Source organism: Pholcus phalangioides, unplaced genomic scaffold (genome assembly GCF_987345545.1).
Source record: "Pholcus phalangioides strain wild (caught in Gottingen) unplaced genomic scaffold, Ppha-v1.0 ptg000030l_1, whole genome shotgun sequence".
NCBI classification, from domain to species: domain Eukaryota; kingdom Metazoa; phylum Arthropoda; class Arachnida; order Araneae; family Pholcidae; genus Pholcus; species Pholcus phalangioides.
Genome location: NW_028301620.1, coordinates 2,435,603 through 2,454,824, shown reverse-complemented (window position 1 = coordinate 2,454,824; position 19,222 = coordinate 2,435,603). Strand labels below are relative to the sequence as shown.

Genomic DNA, 19,222 nt, shown 5'->3' with positions numbered 1-19,222 from the left:
ATTCACTGGGTCACTCACTAGGTTACTCACTGGGCCACTCATTCATTCACATACTCACTAGGTCACTCGCTTATGGACTGACTTAATCGCTGATGGACCTCAGTAACTCAGTCACTCCATCTCTCACTGACTCAGTAACTCGATCGCTCACTCCCTAGCTAACTGACTAGCATCGAACTGTTGTCGGTGAATTTTCCTAGCTGTGAATTGTTGGTCCATGAATTTTCCAGACACTCTTGCAGTTGCATTTTCTCCTTATTTTTGCAATGTCAGTAACATGGTTATTTTCCATACTCTTGGTTATTATTGTTATTATTTTTTTTTTTTGGATGAACAAATAATGCATAAAATTCATGTGATATTGCAATTGATGTGATTACAATACAGGGATGATGTGTGTCATGTCTTCATTATAACTTTTTCTTTGACGTTCTTGATTATGGTTATATGACTGATGTTGGTTCTACAGTATTTGTACTGCCGAGTGAAGTTGTTTACACAAAAATTTTGGCATGAACTAATCTTTTATTGATTTAAACATCTCTGATTGGTGTCTCTCGATTATGTAAAATTTTATAATGTTTGGCGTTTTTGGGTAGCATATCATCAGCTACTTCCCTTATGACATTACCCCTTTCTTCTTCGACTGTGTTGTGTTTTATCTCGATGAGCGCTCATTTCTGCTGGCTCTTGCATTCTCTACACATACTTACACACATGCACAAACCTGCCTTTTTCTTTTTCCTTCACACACCACCCCTGGTGATCTGTAAGTCGCCAGACAGCCTGCAAAGGCTAGGCGGTGACGGAAACGTTCAATTCCGCTCTGGGCTCGATTATTCCCAAATGATGTTGAGAAGTTTGATGAATATGAAAAAGAGTTCATTCCCTTTCTTTTCTTCATTTAATCAGTTGAGCACTTTCATATGGACCTGGTATCCACCACTACCACTTCACCGTACATGCACTTCGTACACATTCCACTGCGAAATTTCTAACGAATCGGTACATGTCTAATGTTGCCAAATTTTTAAACTATAAAGGAGGACGCTTGTGGTGTCTTAGAACTCATTTACCTCTTTCACACAGATGACGCCACTGTACTTAGAAACACCCTTATAGCAGGAATTGTCAAACTGTGCGCTGCCAACCTTTATCAGGGACGCCGTGGAGTGGCTGCCCTTACAAAGGTTTTTCGGAGAGATTCTTTGTTAAACTGCTCTGGGGAGCCGCGGATAAACATTGATTAGTAATAGGGGCACCACACGGGTGGAAAATGTTCGAGAATCCTGGCCTCATAGCTTTCTAGTCAAAACGGAACTGCCATTACTACTGCTCGGATTTTCAGGACGCATAAGTTTTATGACAAGTTATATTTTGGGCATTTATTTCGAGCCATTAGTCATATTTTAAGCATTTTTGAGCTATCGGTAATATTTTGGGCATTTTCAAGCAATAAATCGTTGTTCGGTCATTTATGGCTGAAATTTTTTCATCTGTAGGAATTTTCTTCAGAGATACCGATTTTTTTTGGTGGGGGGGACTGAATCTCACACACATCAAGCATTTTTCATTCGGACACTCGTAATGTTTTGAGAAGACACCAACGAATAAGGCAAATACACAAAAAATAATAAAAGTCCTAATGCATTTCAACACCAATGGGTGCCGTCTTCAGAGGAAAATCCAACCACTAGTCTCGACGTTTGAAGTGAACAGACGTACTTCTTCCGCTGAGCAACCGAGCGTGAAGATTTGGTATTCAACCCAAGTGGGGAAACTGTCAGCGAGATTTTTCCTCTGAAGACGGCACCCATTGGTGTTGAAATGCATTAGGACTTCTTATTTTCGTGTATTTGCCTTATTCGTTGGTGTCTTCTCAATATTCTTGCGCAAAGTGGATCAACTCTTCTACTCGTAATGTTCTCATTCATTTTCATCCTGCCTAAACACGGGGATTTTTGCCAGATGTGAGGCAGACTTGGTTTTTCCTCCGCTTCCCGTTACTAAAAAACCTCAAAGCTCTATAACAATGTTTTTTGCATTATGTTTTGAAATTAGTCATTTTTTCAATTTTTTTAATCTATAAAACTGCTACTCCTTTAAGTTTGGTCGTTGCCACCCTTTGTCCCTTTCTGTAATTTTAGCGTTACCTGAAGTTGTCTTCAAAGCAAAAAAATTAAGGAATTTTTTCCCAGAACTTTCGGATGAATATTTTAGCACCGATGGTAGCCACTATGCACCATCGGTTACTATATATTTAAGTTTCCTACGAGATTAATTCTTGCAGAAAACATAAATAATAACCCATGTTTTGTTGCATAAAATGCAGCATATAAATGAGAAATTTTTAGTCTCTTCCCACATACAGTTCATTTTAATCCTGCGCACATTGGTTTAAAATCCAAAATAATTCCATTCAAAGAACTACGATAAATAGTTTTGCTTTTATCTAATACATGGCAACAGAAATTCCTCGCGTTCAAGTAATATTTATGCGAAGATGCGCATATAAATATTGCTTTTTTTTTCCATAAGAAAATTATCGGCGCGGGAAAGCTTTCGCACCCTCCCTTCCCCGAACCTTCAATTAGTGGAGAAAGAACCAGACAAACAGCTGTTGCATTTATTGGTCAAAAACCGGGACGTCAGACCGCCCCAACCTAAGACGAATCCCATTATTTTTACCCCCCGGAACAGTTAAATTTACTAAAGAGTTGTAGCGGAAGTAAGTTGCTTTGCATCAGTCCGGGGTTGTGAGCGGTTCTATCTATCTACAAAAGAGTTGAAATTAATCGAGAAATTTTAGACAGAAGTCCGTAAAACCTCGGCCTGAGGAATCACCTGAGATTCCCGCCTATGAGCCTAACTATAGTTTCTGATGGCCCATGACCACACTGGGCCACTAAACATTAGAACCGCAAAAATAGATCAAAATACGTTAACTACACACATTTTCATCATGACTGCCAAAGAAAGCATTTCTGTGGAATTTCATGTACGTTTGTATGAACACATGCATCATCATTGATGAAAAAATTTAAAAATGAAAGGGTCCAATATTCTTTTTAATTATATACGGCCACGTTGAAGGCATGTGGTCGAAAAAATATATGCCCAGTTGAAATTTTTACATGCTTCGGACATGTCGGACAACAGATTTGTACAGCCCTGTTTCGCTCACAATTCTAAACATTCAAACTGCATCTTGCAAGATTCAGTACGGTTCTAGAACGTACTGAAGAACAGTTATTGTTTTCATTCAAATTTTGTTGAAAGAATTTCAAGTAAAAAGGTGTGAATTGTTGAATTTTTCGTTAATTCTTTAACTTAATAAGAAAAGCAGCAGTAACTGAAAAAGAAGCGATGAAATAGTGTGAAAATTATATGGTCATATTTTTAAATTTTAATGTCACTGAAATTTAATGACCTTGAAATTTTTTTAAAAATTGTATCTTGTTCTGATGACGTATACGGTACACACTTCCATACGTGGTTCGTGAACACTGCACATATTCTGCCACAAAAATTGAATTAAATGAAAATTATGAAAGCATGGAGATTATTTTCCTCACGCGTATCATCATTCATGTTAGAAACAAAACCACCACCACCGATCCAATTCATGATCCTCCTAGACTGAAGCTTTTGCATAGACTTCCGTCTAGCAAAATGTGAAAAATATGCAATGTGTGTGACTAAAATTTATCAAACTTACCAAAATTGTCGGTAACTGCATAATCATGGGATTTATCGCATTTACCGCGACAGATATATACCGTATTTTCCAGCGTGATAGTACTTAGATTATACGATTAAAATTCATAGATGGCGTATAAATACAAGTAGAAGAGAGAGAAATTAAGATTTTGTACAAAAATATGACAAACACCCACCTTCGATTTTTTATACTTTTACTAACTAGTGAATGAAATTTGCATATGTGGATTATACGCCAATGATACGATTCGATATTTAAACGATAGAATTTGTTTTCCTAAATGAATGAAATTTTTATCTACGGATTAAACGCAGTAAAATGCAGTATGTAATGATTCTCTGAAAGGTATCAGTTAAAGCACCGTCTTCAGTTAACAAGTTCAGGTGCCCTAAGAGTCCAGCATCTCTCTAAAAATAGATTTAACGCTTTCTAAGGCAATGGGAACTATACTTTCCACCAAATTCATCAATTTTTTTTAAATGTCCATGTTAAGCTATTTCACCACCACCTCTCATTAGAGCTATCATTTATTTATTAGTAACGTCAGAAACAAAAAGAAAATTAATTTATTTAAATAATCTGAAAAAATTAATTTTATCTAATAACCTAAATGAATTTCCTTTCTTATATCAATCTCAATACTATAAAAATATTTTAATATACCATTACTAAAAAAATGGCCCTTTAAAGGATAAAATCAGGGGCGTCGGAAGTGGATCTTTGGGTACTTAATTCGAGTTTTGTCTCTTAAACTTTGATTTCTAGGTTTACTCTGGGGCACTCTGACACATGTTACAAAATACTGAGCACCCACAGCAAAAGCCGTCTTAAGAGTATCACGCCCCCCCCCCCTCCCAGGAAAAATGATTTTTCTGCCGTTTTAAATTCTCAAAAAATCCTAAACAGATCTCATTTTTGTGGGCCCATGCGTAAAGACGGCACTGCCGTAGCTCCGACGCTACTAATTTTAATTGTGTATTCCAATTCACTAACAAACTTCAGGAAAAAATTGCACAAATGTGCCCCACCATAGATAAAATATTCTCAGCTCGAATATCATTCGGCCACATTACGACAGGCAGGGACGGCTCGAACTTACATGCCACCCGGGTACAAAGCTTCATGTGCCGCCCCTAAAGACGATCTTTGCAGGAGGATGACAGGGTTTTACACTTGGGTACCCTGGGATAAACCCGATTTTTTTTTTAATATAAAGCCGCACACCAGTGTGTACAGAGCAAAATACGCGTGACCATACGACCAGCTTTTTGATCCAGGATTATTTTTTACCATTCTTAATTATGCCAGGAACTTGATTCACATTACAGCTCTCATTGATGATCCATCATTACTTACACTTATCCTGTGAAGGGAAAAGAGAAAGTATTAAAAAAAGAATATGTCATCTCGTTATTCTAACAAACTTATTTCAAAGGCAATTCTGGTGCTCCAGAGACCGGACAAGTGAGAAGTCGAATTTTTTTCTCCTTTTCTTATATTCAATCGTTCCAGAAAAGTTACAGGGTGGGAGCATTAGAATGCGCACACTTGCCTCTCGGGACGTACTATGTTCTTATTTCTGCTATTAGTAATAGCAGACCTGGGATCCCAGGCCCTGTCCGCTTCCTTAACAACTTCGCCGCTAAGCTACGGCTCAAACGCGCGATGTCATGTAAATTTTACTTGTGAATTTTTTTTTTTAAATCCGGTGTCTAACAAAAGCAAAGATGTCGCCCCTTGTCACTTGCCGCCCGGGTGCACCACAACTCTTGCGCCCTCGCTTAAGCCGTCCCTGACGACAGGCATAAATAAGGCTAGGCGCAAACTGGTAAGACACGACAAGCCAAGTCATTGTTGTTTACGTTGATTTACATGGCTCAACGCACACCAGTTAGTCAGACAAAATTGAAATGTTGCGTCGTACAAATCAATGTGAACTTTAGTAAAGTCTAAAAAAACTGCAACTTTAAAGATATTTCAGATTTTTGCGAAAGTGTTTTAAGTTTGCCTCTAAATAGATGTTCTTTCCCCCATTTTCTCAGCGGGGTCTAAATTCAGATGTTCAGGCTAACATTGCATTTAGTGACTTTTTTGGTCTCAGACAGACAAGAAAACTTTCTAATTGAATGTTAGGGGACGGAGAAAAGATTAAATCCCGTACCTCAGTAAATACAGCCCCTTCCCATAATAAAATCAATGACAGGTCCAAAGAACGGGACCATTTTAGATAATTTTTCAGTTGCGTGTTTCTGTAACCAACATTAAGCATGGCTACTCATCATCTCTAGCGCTTCTCTTGGTGATTATCTACAAAAATGTTTTCTCCAGCTCTTTTTCCCTCCTAGAAACATTTTTTTTCTCTGTGCTGCATCTAATCGGGGCCTTCGTGATTTTTCCTCCTTACCGTAAGGGTACGAACATTGACGCTGGTTTCAGAGATTCTTTGAAACTTCTCAAATACATGTTATTTAAGTAATCAGTTATCATATACAGGATGGGCAAAAAGTCCGTAGAAACTAAAAATTAATAAAAACCGGAAAAATAGCCGAAATAAAAAACGGTTTGCAGGGTTAGCATCGTTAGGTAGCGGTGTTTTTTTTTTAAGACGGGGGAAAATAAAAAAACAGCCGATAGGTGGCGCTGATACGAGCGACTTCGGTGGAAATATGCAAATGAGACGGTTATAAGAACTTGCGCCTCTAATCCACAATCAGTTCACCGTTGTAAACGGTGTGCGACCCTGTTGCTGCTAGATTTGGCACTCGCGTGCACTGACAATCCCGGGATGGTGGTAATGTGGACCACAAACTGCTGTAATAAACGATTTGGAGGCATTCTGTTCGTTATTTGAGTACCTTTTCTTTGACTTGTGTAAGTCAAAGAAACAAATACAGAAAATACAAATACAATGTATTTGTATGTCAGCACCACCTATCGGCTGTTTTTTTTTTAGTTTTTTCAGTCTTCCCGTGATCTAGCAATGCTAACCCTGCGAATCGTTATTTTTCCGGTTTCTACGGATTTTTTGCCCATACAATATAAAAAATTATGCAATTTGGTCATGAACTTGTGTTCGAAAATGGGTTAACCAATCCTTAACGACACTGACTCGCAGAATCGGAAACCAGCTTGCATTATGTTCATAGCCTAAGAGGGAAAAACGAACAGCACGAAGGCCCCGATCTAATCTTTTGTTGTTTGAATGACGCAGTTCTAAACTGGCTAAAACACGCTACACTGGCGTGATTTCACGTCATTTAAGACATTCAGATTCGTGGGAATTTCATAATTTCAACGTCACAAAATTTCCACGAATCGGAATTCACAACGTCTTTGACGTGACGCGATTATCACGTCAGTGTAGTGTTTCGGCCTTAAATTATATAGGGTTGCCGGATTTTTACTTCCATACTTGGCCTCTATTGGCATTCGAAAATATTTTTTTTTTTTTTTTTGAGTGACCCATGATAATTCCATCGGATATTTTTATATATATTTAAATTGGCAGAATTAGTGGTAATTTTTTCGAAACTAAAAATTTGGACCCTTTCCTTGTCAGTTTACCAGTGTTACTCACTATATACGACGCTCTCCCACTCTTAACACTATCACTCCTCACTAACTTACTAGCTCGTGTCGAACCAGTAAGTTAATGAGGAGTTTTGTCTACGAATTTTCCGTAAACAATAGAGAATAATCAGAACCGATAAATACGTTATACAAAAATTTAAAATACACATTATCGACAAAATCATTAAAGTTTATTAAATACACATTTATTGCTCAATATATATAGTGACAGTACAAAGAAGACATACGTAAATCACAAATACAAATTAAAAATTACTCTAAATTTGTGCATGTAGTAAAAAAAAATCACATGAAAACGAGATGCATGGATATAAAAACACAGCACGTGAAAACATGTCCTTTCTTGAAGCATGAATTTTCGTCTCTGTAGAGACTATTCTTGTGAAGGAATGATTTACCTGAAATAATGCACAAAATTAGTTATATATGAAGAAACTTGAATAATAATTATGGTGAAAATATGTTTGACTGACTACAATTACGAACAGTGAAATCTGGCTAGTACAATACTCAATGATAAATCCCTTTGCAACGATATTTTTTTTCCCAATCTTGTTTTGATTATCAACTAATGTTAAACACCTTTCTACACACCGATATCCTTCAGGACAACAAATCCCTCTTTATAACGATATATTTTTTTAGAGATTTTTGAAACTGCTACCATAACTTTTTATATTTCGCTCAAAATAGTCTAGAATTTTAACTTCACTTGTTTTCATTCTTCTAGGAGCGTCTGATAACATCGATGATTTGCACCACATGATCACCGAAAATGTGTTGGCAATACAGTGAAAGTGATTAAGCTGTTGGTAAGGCACAAAAGTGCAATACGCTAAAGTTCTTTACACGGACAACGCATCTGAATGACTTTTATTAATCATTTTTCGCTGCGAATAAATAATTTAAAGCGCGTTTTCGGATGGCACTAACAACGCAGATTTAAAAAAGATGCAAACAGCATTAATTGAGTAGCACGTGATGACAATTATGCCTCTTGATATAACGATAATCCCAATACAATATTTTTCTTGGCCCCGCACAACATCGTAGATAGCGAAGTTTCATAAAATTTCATACATCAGACATTTGTATTTATATAAAATCGGCATTGCCCGTCCACAAAAATAGATTTCAGTGTAGTAAACAGCAAACGCAATGTTATTAATATTTTATTCGGTTTAGAGTCATGTAAAAACTTCATTTACCTAGCTCAAAAGGAATACAATGTTAGGTTTGAGATCAACGGTTGCCAAAAAAAGTAGTTAATTTTTGTACGTCTTTCAATAACTATACAACCCCTATTTGAAACATGAGTGACGTATCCGAGTTTCACACGTTATTTGGATACTTTTTCTAAGTATGCCTCTGGAATCAACGGAACCGCCTTGGGATGAGAACTCAAGAATAAAAATATTCTAATGGGGATGAATTCAGGGAAGTTTTGTACAAAACTACAAAATTATAAGCTAATTAGGCTGGCATTCGCGTTGAAAGATCGTAAGTCAGCCTTCAGCCTATTGAAATAGATGATCACTGATAGCTCTAAGACAATCCTAAAACTTAAGGAAACTCAATCCAAGGACTTGCCATGCAGCAAGTTCCACATAGCGTTTTTCGGACTATTTCTCTGGAATTGATTATTATAATTGCTTATAGTTCCGATTATATTAGTTCCATCGATCAAAACAAATGCTTCAACATTAGACTTAAACCATGTCGGTGAATACGGCCCTAAGCCATAGTCACAATTTTTTGATAAGAGATCGACACGGATTGGTTAAATTCAAGGTTTTAACCAATCTATGTTGATCTCTTATACCAAAAATTGTAACTATAGGTTTAAACCACGTCGGTAAATACGGCCCTAAATGTAGTGAAGTGTTACCGCCCTCATTTTTTTCCTTGACTCTGGCAATTTACTTTATTAATGTGTGTGTAAAACACCAGAATTGCATATAAAGGATGTCGTCCTCACCAGATCAAAATCTCTACCATCACCCGCTTTTCAATGAAAGGCTTTTGGCTTGAAGTTTAGCATTTGGCAACTTATGTCAGTTTGCTAGTTGTGCTCGTATTTTTTACATGTAAGCGAAGGGGTTAAACAGTGCGAAATCAAGTGATTGGCAAGAAATTCGGATGATCTATATTTGACGAATCGGTGATAAACATGGTAGCCTTGTCTTAACTGCACGTTAGAAAACGGAAAAGAAAAAAAGGAAAGGAAGAAAAAAAAATTGACTGTAAAACAGAATAGATAAGAATGTAGGTATATCGTAAAGTGGTTAATATGGCCAGCTCTAGTGATCGTCACACTATCACTAAGAAGTTCTGAAGAGAAAAAAAAAAAAAAAAAAAAATTGATGTCATCGTATACATTTGAAAAACAAAATAGGAGTTCGTGCTCTTGCGAATTAATTCAATGTCGGGAAGACATGGATATGCTCCATTTCGAAGGAAAAACAAACATAGGCAAGAAGAATGACTGAAAAACGGAAATCAAGCTAGGAAAAATAAATTTCCGAAGGCAGAAAGACTTGCCGTAGATGCAGTTGTGTACGAGTTGTTTGATTCAGCAAAGAACCAAGAACTTATGTTTCCGATTCGATTCTACAAGAAAAAGCTCGAGAAGCTGCAGAGAATTCGGACTCATTCACATAAAAGCTTCAAATGGTTGGTCGAATCTTTTTCGTGTGCACCGCGAAATTTTATTTAAAAAATTGTGCACCGATTCTGCTCACGTTGATGACGAATTCTGCAAAGAATGGAGTAAAAGATTGCCAAAATACCGAGGGATATTCAGCTAATGATATATACCAAGGGTTGCCAACAGCTGGCCAATGTAAGTTTATAATTTAAGTTGGGAAACTCAAAAATCCAATAAACATCGATTGATCAGCGTTTGCAAAAGATGTACGTACTGGAATTACAATATATTTCATTTCTATAAATTTTTTGTATCTTTACAATAATGTACTTACATGACTTTAAACGCATCATACATTGTTCTTTGTTTGCAAATGAACAAAATTCTGAGTTATTTTTAATACCGTATTTTACAGTTTCAACAGGAACCTTTGATCGGGTCACCCCTCTGTGGTGTGGTGAATATTTAATTTCAATTGTGCTAAAAATTTCAATATATTTTTGAAAAGTTCCAAAATTTGTCGCCAGGTGGCGTATCAACGAGTCTCATGTGTTGCACGTACTCATAATTTTACATCACAATTTTAATTTCTTGACAATGCTATATTTCAAGAGTTATTCGAGTGTTTATGAATTTTCGCACGTTCTATATTTCTCTAAAATATTTATCTTTTTTTTTTGTTCTCGGGCATCCCGAAACGATTCGTAGAAGTTGGAAATGATTGTAAGAGACTGCGCGCATATGTACCACAATGTAAAAAAATGTTAAACTTCTCATGTCTTGTGAACGGATAAACGTAAAATTTCGGAAGGGTCCAGGTATACTAAATTAACCATGTGCAACAAGATTAAAGTCCTAAAAATGCCTCCGGTGGATATTTTGTGAACATATCTCGGCAACAAAGAGTTTTGAAAAAAAACATTTCCAAGTCTTTAGTGAGAGGACACTATATATACATACACACCATTTCTAGTGTATTTTTCAAAGCCGGGGACAAGCACCCCACACCCCCAAATGATGGGCCTGTATAAAGGGTGTCCAGCAAGTCCTAATTTGGCCTCCCTATCATCAATTGTACGTCGTAGAGGTATGGATGCAATTTAAAAAAATGCTCAAAATGTGTGCAGGAAACACTACCAAGTTCTACAAATAAAAAAAACGCCACAACAGGCAAAATGCCCAACGAGGTGACTGATAAAAAGATGCTCATAACAAATATGGGTGTCATTTCAAAAATACAGCAACCCAATTAAAAAAGCAAGCAAGCAAACACACACGCACACAAAATATTATACAATGCCCATAAAGAATACTTATGGTTGTCTTATTCTAAGTATGGATAGCTTCGTGATTTACCGATATTTTGAGAGTAAAAATACAATGTATCACAAACAAAAAAATCTAAATATTTATATACGCCCCCCCCCCCCTTCCACCAACTTCCAATTAGAAAGTTGTTTCCCGTCTCTCCTGAAGCCAAAAAAAAAATTTCATGTGCAATATTAGTGCAATATTCGCCGAGATATTTGAAATAAAACAATCTGAGATAAGTTGGGAAAGAACCTCATAATGAATCTCGCAAAAGAAGCGTTGTCCGGCTATTTTCTCAACTTTTCTGATTTTGAATTCAAAATGCCTCCATGAATATTACACTAAGTTTTTTTTTTTGGGTCGAAAGAGAGCAACAGTTTCCTAATTGGAAGAGAACACGTGGCGACCATATAAAAATTTAGTTTTTATTTTAGAACACCATTTTCACTCTCACAACTAGCTGAGTGATTTTTGAACATATTTTGAGCAATTTTTGAATTAGAACTATACGACGAACGGTTGATGAGATGAAGGCCAAATTAAGGCTTACAGGACATCCTGTATATATGCTACATTTTTGCAATTCAAATTCATTTTCTGTAGAAAACAAAGTACGAGACATCGTAAATATTGAGATCACGAATGTTAGCCCTTCACCTACAGACTGTACCTTATAAACACCAGATTAGATAATTTTTTTTTATGTACTAACTAATGGTTTCAGGAATATTTGTCTTTAAAACTAAAATGGCTTGATAATTTACATAATTATCATATTTATCCGACCCGTCATTTATGGGGCCATCACCCCCCACCCGGCTTTTGAAAACACTAAAAATGGTGTGTGTGTGTATATAGTGTGTATACACACACACAGAGTACATGTGCTTTGCCCCCCCCCCCCCCGGAAAAAGTTGAAATGACGGCCCTGATATTTACATTTTATTTTCATTCGTTATCGTTTTCTTTTTACCCTACTTTTTATAATGCGGTAGATAAAGTTAATACTCACCATGAAATTTGCAGTCGTAATGTAAAAATTATCACCTTCACGCTCGTCTTCGTTTACCTTAAAAGAGGAAAAGAAAATTGAAGTGAGAAACTAAATTTAGATATCGTAAAATTAAAATAATTTCAGCTAAGTTTTCATAACAATTTAATAATCACATTTCAAAATGGCGTAAAATTTTAGACAATGTAATGATGGGAAATGAGGATTGCACAAAAACTCGTAATAAAAAATAATTTGCGTGTTTATTCGAAGTGTTAGGCTCCAAGAAATTGCTTCCACCGATTATCTTAGGAAATAAACTATGAAGCATTGCAGGGAAAAAAACAGATTCCAGAACATTTAATCGGTTCACGGATGCTCATTTTACATCTCGCTGATTAACATCAGAATTCGTTGCATAGTGGTCATTCAAGTATTACGTCAGCATCGATGGGGGAGGGGGGTTTGAAGGTTGCTTACGTCATCAACCACCCTTTATGAAAATGTGAAATATTCTTAATGGCATCTTATTCGATGCGCCAAAAACGAGAAAAATTCTTCGCTAGTTTGTGGGCACCTGAACTAACATTCTCCCTAATAATAAATCCCTTACAGAGCCAATTCAGCGATCTCTAAATGTTTCACGGGTCCTTCAAGTGCTTAGGAAATGAGTCAGGGCCGCTTAAGTGCTCTGGAACTGTGCCACATGTCACTCAAGGGATTTCTTAATGTGCCACGGATCATTTAAGCGTTCTGGAACTGTGTCGCGGGTTACTTAAATGATCTTTGAATGTGCCACGGGCCACTTGAATGCTCTGGAATTGTGCCACGGGTCATTTAAACGATCTGTAAAAATGTGCCGCTCAGTTAATTTTTACAAAATTGGGTTTGGGGGCAAGCCACATCAGATGACCTTCAGGGCCACATTTGGTCCGCGGGTCAAGGGTTTACCATACATGGCTTAAAGGGTGTGTCGCAATGCATTTCTTAGAGAAATTTAGAGTTCTTACCCTTCAAATAGCATTGAAATTAACAGAAATTGATTATAATAACAAATTTACAATTATTAATAACGTATTTTCTTTCGAAAAATTTAAATTTTTTTTATGTTTTTTTTCGTCTATGGGAGAAGCGCACGAGCCCCCTATGCACCCTCCCCCGTACGTTTCTGATCCCACCAGTATGCGTTAGGAGGTAAGGGGCAGTGCTGACGAAATTTTGCTGACAAGGGGGAGGAGGGGGTCAAAAATGGCTAAAAATTTGCTTACGTTACTTGAACGACCCCATACCATCAGGAATCAGCACCGTCTTAAGACATGGGCCCGGGGGCCTCAAGCGAAAAGGGGATCTGGTTTATATTTTCGAAAATTTGCCTGGTAGGGCCTCAAAAATCATTGGCCCGGGAGCCCATGATGCTCTTAAGACGGCCCTGTCAGGAATAGCTGTATTTAAATGATGAAAGTGTTTAAATGGAGGTGTACTTGTTTAAACAGCATTTAACGAATAAATTTGAAAATAAAATTTTATTTTCAAAAAAAGTCCACGTTTTTTCGTAAGCCCAACACAAATGAAAAACACTTGAAGTTTGTTTTCTTTGCCTCTTTTCTCACATCGGGAAGCTTCATTGAACGGGAGTTTTACCCCTCCCGTTATTTCTATACGCCCCTTTCCACACAGATAACGTATCTTTCCATTAATGCAAGTTGTCCTGTTAAATACTATAATGCGACCATTATCTCATCAACCGTCGGTCGTCGAAGTACGGTTTCAATTTAAGTGAAAAAGCTTCAAACGTTCAAAATCTGTTCAGAAATCTGCCTGTACCAGTTTTGAGAGTAAAAATGGTAAAATAAAAAATTAAAATTTCTATACGGTCCCCCCCCCCCCCCCCGCAGCCTGACTACAAATTAGAAAAGTGCTGCGTTGTCTCTCTCGAGGCGAACGAAAGTTCCGTTTTTAAATGAGTTCGCCGAGATATTTGAATTCAAAAATCGGAGAAAACTTAGGAAGAACAGTATAACCTAACGAACAATGGTTTCTCTTCCCTCTTTGTTTTCCACATTTTTTCTGAATTCAAATATCTCAGCGAATATCACACTTAAGTACGAGGAATTTTTTTGTTGTCCTCAGGAAAGACAAGACAACAATTTTCTAATCGAAAGTTAGAGGATCCACATAAAAATTTGGATCTTTGATTTTGCGACACACTGTATTTTAACTCTCGAAGCTGGTACAGAACAATTCTTGAATAGATTTAGAACCATGCTTCTAGCCTATACGACGAACAATTGATGAGAAAAAGGCCAAATTAACACTTTCAGGACACCCTGTATACAAGGCTGTCGTAAACTATTTGCACGGTGGATATCTTTTCTGCAACCGTTGACTTCAGAAACATTTTCAATCACAAGAAGTTTCCAAATCACATGCGGTTACTCAAAAAATGTTTTAAATTTTCCTTAGAAGTCCTATACACAAGGGAAAAAATGTAATTATCTTTTTATCAGCACCGTTTTTGCTAAAACTTCCAATTAGTCACCTCTCAAACAAAGTGAGATTTTTGAGTAACAGCACGTCATTTGAAAACTTTGTTTCTAAAGTCAATGGTTCTAGAGAGATCTGCCGTGCAAACAATTTTGGGCAGTCTGCGTAGGACGGAGAAAGAACACATGGGGAGCGTGAAGGACGTGGTTGATCTCGAAAGAAATCTACTGCCACCGCCACCCCCCCCCCCCATTTGTAACATGAACAAGAAAACCAGTTTTTTTTACGTGTATTTATCGCCGATACTCCAAATACAGATCAAATGAATTTGTTGCCAAAAGCCTGTACGTGATGGAGTTAAACCCTGTCAAATCACTTGAGTGGGTTGTTAATAGTTTCCTCCTACCTTTTTTTAATGAGCTTATGACTCGCTTTTATAAACGACATGAGCTGTGGACTAAAATCTCTTGGATCTTTGAATAGAGCAACTATGAATATTCAATCGTAGACACCCGATATAAAAGAACTCAGATTTAAAAAAATCGTTAAATAGAGGATTTTGTTAAGTCCCAGAACGTATATTTGTATTATCTCAAACTCCGACATAACGATTTTCTTCCATTTAATGAATAAAAATGTCGGTCCATATTCGAGACTCTTCAATACACAGGGTGGCAAGTCCTGGGCACATTATTTTATTTTTTTTTTTATTTATTTTATTTGTTTCCAAAGTTAAATAATACATGAAACAGTCAAATTTCAATGTTTGTCGTCTAGAGGCCCGAGCCTGTACAGAGCAACTAATTAAAAATTAACAAATCAACCAATTGACACAAAAAGATGCGGTTTGCACTAAAATACTTATGGCCTAGAGCAGTGGTTCCCAACCGGGGTACGCGAGAGGCCGTTAGGGAGTACGCGAAAAGAAAATGGTAATGGCGGCCATTCATCTAAAAACAGAGCAAAATGATTAAAAAACATTAAAAAAAAATTTCAAAAGTAGGTAGAGATTTTTACTAATATTGCCAGTTGTAATATATTGACTTCCCTATCAATAAAATCTATGAAAGAGGGATTGCGTCCGTGGCTGCTTGAACTTTGGCAAGAGGTGGCTTTTTTTTTTAGGAAGTGTTTGAAACACTTCACGATTTCTTGTCACAAGCTGAGCTAAATTTAACACTCGGCCACTTGGAAGGATTAAAATCCTCGTTTGAAAAATATTTTTCAGAGCCGGAAATGGGCGTGATCGGTGGATATGTAATCCTTTCAAAGTATTTTGAACCGGCTTTATTGGCGATTCCAAAAAGGGGAAATTGCTAGAGCTCTCCTCAGATACCCCTCTGAACATCCTCTTGAATGACGGAATGGTGAAACTAGTCAGTTTTTGCGCTTGCGGCGGTGATGAATACGTTGAACTTTCTAGAAAAGCCATAATGTTTTTGTTGCCCTTTGTTAGCACGGAGCTTGTTGAACGGGCGTTTTCTTCGTATATTTACATAAAAAAATAGATATATAGTAGAAGCAAATTGAACGCATCTCCGGATTTGAGTTTGTATTTATCCGCTTTTGAGCTTAATTTTTCAAAACTTTGTAATTCAATACAGTCCCAAACATCACATTAATTTCTTTCCCAATCTTTGTGTTAATTTGATTGCTTACTTGAAAAATGAAAAAAAAATAGACCATTTAATTCAATTCAACAAGTACGTTTTTTTAAAGTTTTTCTCGAAAATTGTAATGGGTCAAACAGATTGGAGTAGTGGGGGGGTCCGAGGAATTCAGGGTTGGGGGTACGCAGACTGAAAAAGGTTGGGGACCACTGGCCTAGAGTTTTCGATTTTTAAATTAGAAATAAAGTCAAAAATTTCATTCACAGGTGGCGCTATAAAACAAAACTCAACATAACATGAAATGCAACACGAGCAAAGCATTACTTTTACGACAATTTGCGTTCCATAAAACTACCAACATGAGCACCCTTCCACCAGTTTATATGTAGTCAGAGCTAGAAAAAAACGCTCATATTGAAATGAGAGTTTTATACAACGCAAGTTATCAAACATTAATCATACACTTTTTGAGTTGCATTTTCATTTGTATGTTGTTTCACAGCGCCACCTGTGAATGAAATTTGGCTTAAATTTATCGATAAACAAACTCAAAGCCACGCTACGTATTTTAGTGCAAACCAGTTTGTCAATTTGGTTGATTTATCGTTAAATTTTTAAAACGTATCTAGGACTTCTCGTCCACCGTGAATTTCTAATAGTACCAAAAAAACTAATACTAAAAGAAAAATCCCTTCAACCAAAATTTGAATCAATTTCCAAAAAAAACCAAACATGGGCCCCGCTCATTTCTATCTGAAACAAAGCCATTTAAAGTCCTGAGTCCCCCCCCCCCACCCATCAAATCCGCTGAGGACATCGTGACGAGATCTGGCGCCATGGTTTTTAAAAAGTATTTTAATTGACACTTCTAGCAAGTAAGGATCCCAGAATGGGCGTTTTCCGGGAACCTATGGGGCTGTTTAGATGGCTTTCTTAGGGCAGTATTCAACGTGGGGTTTAAAACTGCAGACAGTTTTTGAATAGGAGATAGACACTGGCTGAAAACCTGAATTTGACTAATCAGTGTAACGATCTCCTATCCAAAAATTATGACTGTACTTTACACCCTGTCGGTAAATACCGCCCTTAAAGCTGTTGAGCCGTCTCAAATTCGTGAAACCAAATTTGTTCTTACAATTTTCAACAGTAAAATAAAAGTTACTCTTCTTTCCAAAGAAACGAATTACTTTTTTTGAATTGAGTTGGATAAGAACAAATATGCAGAAATATCTATTTGTTTTACCAGCTCAAGATGAGAAAATTTCTGGACACGGGCGTGGTACCAGAAGCGCTGCCGCAGAGGAAACAGCTGGCTGGGGGATTGTCAAACCATCCGATTGTCAACAATCCGTTTACAGAAAAAGCGTATACCAAAGCGTATTATTAATACTCTTTGGATTATACGATTGTGATATTGGCGTTGCAGTAAACATAGCCGCCCTGAGGGGTTTTCGACAGGTGCGGTCGCACCGTTCCCCGCGCTTTGTGAGGGACCGCACTCACGATAAAATTATTGGAGGCTTTCACTAATTTAGTAAAAATTTCTTGCATCAATTCTGAATTTTCAATCAATTCTGAATTTTCAAATCAATTCTGGAATTTATTTCATTGGTTTTGGATTTTTGCAATTTATACTTTCGGGAATTGCGTTTTCCTCAGTTTAAAATTACCTTCAGCGCTGAATTCTTTGTGTTAATCTTAATTTATGTTTTGTTAATTTTTTTTTTTTGTATGGATATTTCTCAGCATTCTTGTGTGCTGGAATATATTGGATGCCGATTCTCCCCCATAAAATATGCAAAATCGAGACCGCGTGCTTGCGGGGGGGGGGGGGGTCATTAAGCATTTTTGGTGCTCCGAAATTTTTGGGACGCACCTTTTTTCCCCCGTCTGGTTAGGACGGCCCTGAGTTTACATTCATGAATCGTTTCATGACTTACCATCTACCTCAGAAATCTTCAACCCGTTACTCGCGAGCACAACGGTGCTCCCTGAAGGCACCTAGAGTGCTCAATTGCTTGTGTCCGATTTCGTGCTCGCGAGCACATGATTAACGTCCAAAGTAAACACCTTGTGTGCAAATTATTTTAATCTTTCAATGTAATTCTCATTTCATGCATCGATATGTCAAACTTGCCATAAGGGTGATCTTTTGATGGGTACAGGCAGTGCTCGCGACTAGAATCTACCTATTCACACTTCGTTCCTGCTGATCTTAGACAAGTGGAGAATTTCATCCTATCACTGAAAATGGTCTTTGAAAAATACACTGCTGGCCACCCAAATTGCAACACCAAGAAAGACAAGAGAAATCGCAACAATATTTATTTTGTAGATAACATGTTGACCAAGCATCAAATGATTAAATTTATAGACTTCTGTGAAGTGTGGTTCCTGCCAAAATCAGTAGCCAGAGTAGCCGCCATTGTTGGAGATCACCGCTGCCACACACCTCGGCATTGATTCAAAGAGACTTTGGATGTGTTCTTGGGGTACAGCAGACCAAGCAGCTTCCACGCGTTGCCAAAGTTAATCTGGGTCAATCGTTGAGCAACCATGGACCACAAGTTTTCTATCGGCGAAAGATCCGGAGAGCGAGCTGGCCAGGGAAGCAATTCAATCTGGCGATTGACGAAGAACCTTTGGACAATGCGTGCCACGTGTGGTCGCGCGTTATCCTGTTGAAATATGGCTGTGGGCAAGCCCTGAAGGTAAGGAAGAACAACTGGCTCCAACACCTCGGAGATGTAGCGCTGGCTTTTTAAAGTACCGGCAATGCGTACTAAAGGAGTGCGAGAGTGATATCCAATACCGCCCCATACCATAATACCCGGTGCAGGACCAGTGTGGCGGTGCATAACGCAGCT

At 37.5% G+C, this 19,222-nt stretch overlaps 1 long non-coding RNA gene across 2 annotated transcripts in view; it reads right to left on the bottom strand.

The window, feature by feature from the left end:
• Positions 1-7,466: 7,466 nt before the first annotated feature.
• Positions 7,467-19,222, bottom strand: part of LOC149067447 (uncharacterized) — a 43,314-nt gene continuing 31,558 nt past the window's right edge. For both annotated transcript variants that reach the window (XR_016195346.1, XR_016195347.1), the window contains exons 3-4: positions 12,283-12,339; positions 7,467-7,710 (exon numbers count right to left, since the gene is read on the bottom strand). This is a non-coding gene — a long non-coding RNA (uncharacterized LOC149067447). The remainder of the gene's footprint in view (positions 7,711-12,282; positions 12,340-19,222) is intronic.